The sequence below is a fragment of the Pithys albifrons genome, chromosome 2, assembly GCF_047495875.1.
Source record: "Pithys albifrons albifrons isolate INPA30051 chromosome 2, PitAlb_v1, whole genome shotgun sequence".
NCBI lineage: Eukaryota > Metazoa > Chordata > Aves > Passeriformes > Thamnophilidae > Pithys > Pithys albifrons.
This window is the reverse complement of record NC_092459.1, coordinates 104,944,352-104,951,724: the sequence shown is the minus strand read 5'-3', so window position 1 is coordinate 104,951,724 and position 7,373 is coordinate 104,944,352. Positions and strand designations below refer to the sequence as shown.

General features: G+C 40.8%; 1 long non-coding RNA gene across 1 annotated transcript in view; it reads left to right on the top strand.

Moving 5' to 3' along the window:
- Positions 1 to 2,215: 2,215 nt before the first annotated feature.
- LOC139668469 (uncharacterized) overlaps positions 2,216 to 7,373 on the top strand; it is a 30,985-nt gene continuing 25,827 nt past the window's right edge. The window contains exons 1-2 of the long non-coding RNA XR_011697066.1: positions 2,216 to 2,281; positions 4,766 to 4,886. This is a non-coding gene — a long non-coding RNA (uncharacterized lncRNA). The remainder of the gene's footprint in view (positions 2,282 to 4,765; positions 4,887 to 7,373) is intronic.

Genomic DNA, 7,373 nt, shown 5'->3' with positions numbered 1-7,373 from the left:
GATGCTTTCAAAAGAATCTCAGGGTATATTGACCTCCCTGAGGAGACAGGAGGTAATACAGGATTGATCTGCAGATTTTTGGAACTAAATGGGAGCTATATTATCCCAGACCAACAAGATTTGGATTAGTTTTGCTGTCCTTTGTAACTCCTTAGACAGATGGTACTGCCAGAAATTCTAATAAAGAAGAACAATAGTTATTTCAAAAATAGTTGCCTTCTACTGACACACACTTAAAACTTGATCTTATTTTCTTCTCTCTTTACCTAATGAAAGCTCACTGCAGACCTGATCACTAAGGCACTTGTGTATGGGAATCAGAGAAGGCTAATTTATTAACGTTTCAGACACTTACAGTTCTGAGCAGATGAGATCAGGACAGACTGTTAAGGTTTCATAACTCACAAAATAGAATTATTTAGGTCTCTTGCTAGGAAAGAGGTTTAGATCTTATACTGCCTGACAATTTAGAAGGTCTTTGTATCTGAGAGAGCCATAAGATCCTGAGGAGACAGACAAGTTTTGATAATCCTGTGGTGAAGGGCAAGGGACATTTCCTTAAAAAACACTAAATTCTCTTTTTTGTTGTTGTTGTTAAATTTTGGTCATGTATGTCCTAGTTCAGCTGGAGGGACCAGCTAACCCTGTGTGGTGGTGATCAAACCTGTGTATTCCACCCCCTCTATTCATTCCCCAAGGACAATGGGCCATTAGCAGCAGCTGCCCAGGGAGCCATTATCACTTCACACCCAGCCTGAGGGGGGCGGAGCTGCTAATGGGCCATCAACAGCTCAACACCCCCTGGCTCCCAGAGTTAATCACCCATTGTGTGAGTCCCCGCCCAGGGGGAGGGACTGAGTGCTCCCTGAGGGTACATAAGTGGTGGGTAAGAAGACCTCAGGACCTTCTCGTCGGATCCAGAGCAGCAGCAGGACCTCGACAGCAGGAGATCACCGCTCTCGCCCAGACCACAGCCCTCGCCTGCACCAACAGGTTTTTCTTTTCCTTTTGCTCTGGACTTGGGGGAGCCACAGGGGTCTCAGCACAAGGGCAAACAAACCCCCTTGGGTTTGAGCCCCAGGACACTGGGTTATACTGCTGGGGTATTGTGAGTTGAAAGCAATTTCCCTTGTGTATCAGTGTTGTTATTGTAATATTATTATTAAATTTTAGCTCTGACTTATAATCTCTCTCGTGGTGAGTTCATTTCCCCTGCTGGTTCACCTTCAAACCAGCACAATGTATTATCAGGGCAACTTAGGAGGACATTGTTAACCACATACTTGGTTCTTTGTGTTAATCACTTTTAAAATTCAATCTGTTTCTCCTTTATAGTGTTTTCTGGATTAGCAGTGTAAAAAAATGTTCTAACTCAAACAGAGCGTTATAATTATCTGCAAGAGCTGGTGGGGAATAGGATAATTTAAAATCTGAGTGAGGCTCAGAATTACCTGGGAGAACTAGAGTCACAGTCACTCCCTTTAGTGGTGCTCAACTTCAAGCCTTCCTACTGGTAACTGAATCTTTCAACCCCAATTTACCCTGGAAAGAGTGATCCATTTAGAGCTAAGCTTTCAACAGGATTCTACAGACTAATTAAAAGAGATGAGGATATAAAGATGCAGTACAGGCATGCCAGAATGGGAAATTTCTTCAACAGCAAACCATGTCCTATGTGAAATACAGTGTTCAAACTTCAAAATACCTAAATCTCAGTCTCACAGTCATTGAGCGTGAAGAAGAGGTTCTGATCACTTCAGCAAAGCTTTCAAGCCTAAGATATGAAGGTATATTCTATCAAGCCATACCAATAAACAGAAACAACTATATATTGTGACTGCTGAAGTCGGGTCTCCTCATCTGCTCTCCAGCTGTTACTAATTCTTCAGAGAGGAACAACTTTTTCCAGGTCCTGGGGAAATTCCTTATACCTTGCAGTAAGCAAAAGTACTTTCTCTTAGGAATTGCTGCTGGCTTCCCCCAGGAGCATAAAGTGGCAAAGTAGGGGTAGACTCTTCCTCAATTCAGGATATGAGTGGAATTTGAGCTTGCAAAGGTGGCCTTAATCCAAATCTTCATGCTGTTACATGACACTGTAATGGTTTGACCCATGGCTTCCTCAGTAACCATTGTATCTAAGGAAGTTACAAGTATTCCACACGTGTCTTCCACGTAGCAGTGGGGGAGTGGTTTGGTTCTTCCTTCCCTTCCTTGGCTGAGGAGCTGGAGGGAGGTGGTGGAAGTCTGGTCCCTCCGGTGCCTGGTGGTTCTCCTGTCCTGGGTGAGATTGTTTCATTCTTGTTCCCCTTCCTTGAGGTTTTTAATTGTGTTTCTTTTGATTCATTCGGTTTCTTTGGGTTGGGTTGGTGTCTTCCCTATTTTCCGGCTAATCTATTCCCTTTTCTCCCTTCCCCTCTCCCCTGGGGGGTGGGATCCTATGTATTGTGTATACAGTGTGGTTTGTAAATGTTAGTAAATATAATTTATTCTTTTTATTCAGTTCAGTTTCTTTAGAGTGCGTTTCTTTTCAGTTTTTTTTTCTTTTCTTTTGCTGGGAAAGTTCTGGGAGGGGGAAGGGGGGCCAGTCCAGGGTTGGCAACAGCTAGGCCAAACCTGCGACAGACACTTATCTACAGCTACCATGAATAGTTGCTAAAAGTGAGGTGTGACATGCAGTAAGTTCTCTGAGAGTTCCCCTTTGAGAGGAATTATCTTAATAATCCACTGAGAACAGCAGTTGCTACTGCTGAGCAGATAGACCTACCTTCCCTGAAGTTTGTTAAAACATGAACTGTAACATTTTTGGCACTTCTTGCAAGAGAATCTGCTGTCTCAGCTTTTAAAGCTTCACATTCAACAAATCAGACTGGATCAGAACAGTTACAGCTCAGTGAATAGGGTTAAAAACTGGCTGGATGGCTGGACTTAAGAGTGTGGTGGTGAACTGTGTCACATCCAGTGGATGGCTGGTCACCAGAGATGTCCCTTGGGGTTCAGTATTGGGTCCAGTCCTCTTTAATATCTTTACTGATTATCTTGACAAGGGGTTTGATTGTACCCTCAGTAAATTTGTGGACAATACCAGGTTGGGTGAATGTTGATCTGCTGGAGGATAGGAAGGCTCTGCAGAAGGATGTGGACAGGTTGGACCAAAGGGCTCAGGGGTGACTTGATTGCTCTTTACAACTATCTGAAAGGAGGTTGTAGCAAGTGGGGCTCAATCTGTTCTCTCATGAAACTAGTGACAGGACAAGAAGACATAGCCTCAAACTGCACCAGAGAAGGTTCAGACTGGACATCGTGAGGAATTTCTTAACTGAAAGAGTTGTCAGGCATTGGAATAGGCTGCCCAGAGAGGTGGTGGAGTTGCCATCCCTGAACATGTTCAAGAAATGACTGGATGTGGCACTTAGTGCCATTGTCTAGTTGACGAGGTGGTGATTAGACAAAGACTGGACTTGAAGATCTCGGGAGTATTTTCCAATCTAAATGATTCTGTGAGTTTTGTTCCCAGTTCAATGGTACAAGCTTGTATGGACACAATGGTGAAGTGACTCTATGGGCTTACCCTAGCCAGTCTGATTCTAGCTGTGATGGTCCATGTGACCATGGGATCATTTGCTTTCACTTTATAGGCTTTATAGTAATAGCAAGCAACTGTCTATAAAACTAAAAAGTTGTGTAGCAATCAAACAGGTGGACACTGGAAGGGTAAATATAGTACCATAGAAAAGGTGTAGATAGTAGATATTACTAAGGGGATTTTTTTTGTATCTAACAGTTTTCACTGTGTGCTGTTTCTGTGTTATCATGGACTACAACTGTTAGTATTATTGCAGTTGTTGTAATAATTAACAATAACTAATGAATTTAAAACTAGTTTGGCAAGGTATTAATTCAACTAACAGTGAAATCTTGACTCCATATGTAGTATGGTCCATTTTGTCCCTTAACCAGATTTTGAGGGTTCCAGTCAGAAAAGTTTCTCACAGCCTCCTTTTGCTTGCTACTATTTCAACTTGCTTAGAAACTTTTAAGCTCATCTCTAAGTTGTTGGGTTTTTTCCCCTAGCCCTGTTACTTAACATGTCCGAGGAGTACACTTTCCTTTTAAATGCCTTGAACTCTGTGAATGGTGTGTCGCTGTCCCTCCAAAAGTAGGAATTCTTCTATAATTAAGATTCATGGAACTTCAGAGGTCTGCATTTCTAGAATGTATGAGAATAAACATGAAAAACAGTGAAAACAATGTAAGGGATCAGAGTGCCACAAGCCAGGGAATTCTTGCTGTCTCAGCTGTCATTCTGTTTCCCTCAGAAGCTGCTGGATCTGTCGTACTCTCTGATAGCGATTTGAAGTTGTTTTCTCCTTTATTCTTAGGCTATTCTTCAAAAAAGAGGAAAAAAGGGAAAAGTAAATCAAAATCATTATTTTATTCCTGTTATTTGGAGTCAGAAGGAGTAGATCTATTGCCCCTCACAGCCATGCTGAAGGTAGAATGATCTCTCAAATTTTATGGGCTAAATTGCTAATTGAGTCACAGTATTGTGTAATGAATTTGGAGGACAATGTGTCAGGAGAGCCATGCATCTGGCAATAGCCGTGTAAGTTTCTTCTGTTCCCTCTGAGGATTGACTCATATCAGAGCTGCTGTCCCCAATACAGAGCAGTAGAATGATACTGAGAAAAAAATCTGTGTATTCAGTAGTTACTGTGGTTCAAAATCTGTTGCCTCTGTTAAAATCTCTTCTTGTCTTTTTGTGCAGACTGTGATGCTGTGACTCATATGGTGGCTGCTGAGTCATGGTTGCCTGTCCAGTGCATTCTTTCCATGGAGAGGTAGAGCAGACAGCAGCACCTTAAATTGGCACAGTATGATTCCCCCAGGTACTCTGCTGCTAGGTGCGAGGCTTGTGCTGGGCACAGAAACTCCTGATGAGCTGCTGCTCTGTCCAAGGCTGCAAAATTTCTTTCATTTCAGACTTCTAGTGGCTAAAGATATCTTTATGACAAGCTTTCACATGGGACGGATACTGTTCTTTTCTAGGCTATGTGTCAGGGCTTCTCTTTCCATTCGACCAGAGAGCGTGTAGTCACCACAATTAATATATATAGTGGCAAAAACATGTTTTTTTTCAGCACAGTATAACTCAGGCAGACAGCCAAACTATAAAATGTCTTTCTGCTTGTGTTGTTCTGTGCATGTTAGTGTTAATCCTTGGAGGGCAAGAAGTGCTGCATTGCACTTCAGGACTGATAGCAACATGGCTTTTTTTTTTTTTTTGTCACTTGATTTGCTGACCTTAATACACAGATTCTGGTTTCTGAATTATCCACGGAAAAAAATTGCAGAGAAGGCCTCTTTTCTTGAAATAGGTTTCACCCTCACAACGTTTTATTTCTTTTTCTTCTGTCAAGGACAAAATCACAAAATTATTCAGAGGCTGCAGGGAAATCTAATAGCATCTTCAGTTACTACTGTTTTGGGTTTTTCTCATTTAATTAAAGCACTCTAAGAAGAGGGACATATATTAGCTGCTTGAGAGGAATCTGCATATTCTTTTTCTCATTGACTTGTGGATTACATAAATTGGGGAAGTCAGTAAGCGCTTACAGAACCTGGTGTTTCCTCTCTCCTTTCCCTGCCTTTGAAGAAGATAAGGTGCTGTGCATCTGTCATATTAAAACATGCCTGCTGGTAATAGCCAGAGTGCTGTAAGCTATTTTAGTGTACCTGTATATTGTTGTTGAGGATTTCAGATACCTCTTTTGAGCATCTTTGCAGCTTTTTTATTCATTACTGTCCGCAGTGGCAAAACTGCTTTGAAAAAACGCTCCAAACCAACATAAGCCAAGATAAGGGATGCAGAAGGAAAGAAACACAAAATATTAAAGTCACATTTACCATTAACCTACATTATGGTGTCTTATTGTGGGTTTAGCACAGAAGGCAACATTTAATCTGTGGGGAAAATCATAGGTCTACTTTTCACACAAAGTTTTTGTGTGTGTCCTGAAATACGCGTGGCTGTAAATTGGTGAGTCCTACTCTATGAAAACAAACATACTCCTTAGGTCTGTATGTTGTACTTGGACTGAGTGAAATAAACCATCTCTGAAGGATATTTTCTCTGTCCCTTATGTCTCATGGAAGTAACCCATGCAATCCATTCAATGATTCACTTTTCGGAGTTGTGACAAGCACCAACATATTTAACAATGTCAGCATTGATGATTTTCATAAGGTCTTACTGCTGATGGAAAAACAGGTCTAGCATTTATCTATACAGAGTTTATGGAGTAGCAGAGACTATGAATTATGGATTATAGGATTATGTCAGGGATGGTTGCTCCTACTGCTCAGTAGTTATAGAGAGATGATAATTGTTTTTGTGGGCTCACTTTAGTGAGATTTTTTTGTGAGGCTTCTGAAAGGCCATAATATGCCTGGATTTAGTTGCAGCAGGTGTGGATAGGGATCAATATTCCCTTCTCGTACATGACAACAAGTAGCAGAAGACATTGGGAATTATCACACTGGATGAATTAGCTGTGTGGTCCACTTAATCTGGTGTCCATATCCAACAGTAATGGGCAGCACTGGTGCTTTAGATGAACATGTAAGGAAGAGTAATGCCCTCCTCTTTGGCCTCATCCTAATCTTTAATTATTAGAGCCTGATTATGGAGAAATTGAAGTTTATTTTCTTCCCATTTTCTCTTGTGTTGTTTCATTAACTGAATTGAAAAGCAGAGCATCATGAAAGACTGTGGCATATATGCTTAAAAATCCTGGAATCCTTTTGCCTTGAAATTGTATCAAGCATATGTCTGAGTTATGACTGTTCCAGTGGATTTTACTATTTCTCACAAATACTCTCTGGACAAGGTGATCTCTCTATTTATACAATCCACAGGAAAAATGAGGAATGCAAGCTTTCCTCCATTATGGCCTAACATTATACCACAAATCGGGAAACGCCAATTTTAAATATTTTTTTTGTTTTTGTTTTTGAAATGTGCTTAGTAGTGCTGCCTGCATTTTGAGTGTTCAGAATGTGCTAGGTTTTGTAAGACTGTAATTTTCTGTCATAATAATACCGTTGTTGGGAATTATGTGCTAGCCAAATTAATATAAATTTTCCTAAGAATAAGAAACACTACTACTCAACCTCAAAGACAAAGAGTAATAAGAAGGTAATTTCTCCATGATCATAAAGCAGACTGTTTTGCAATGTTACCAAGAAGACATCAAAAATGTGAAGCTGGACCTGACTCCAAAGTCACAGTTCTTGATTGTTAAGAGAAAACAGCAAAAAAAGGAGTTGATAATTGATTCAGTGAGGATGCCAGATCACCAAAATAATTTGAAGAT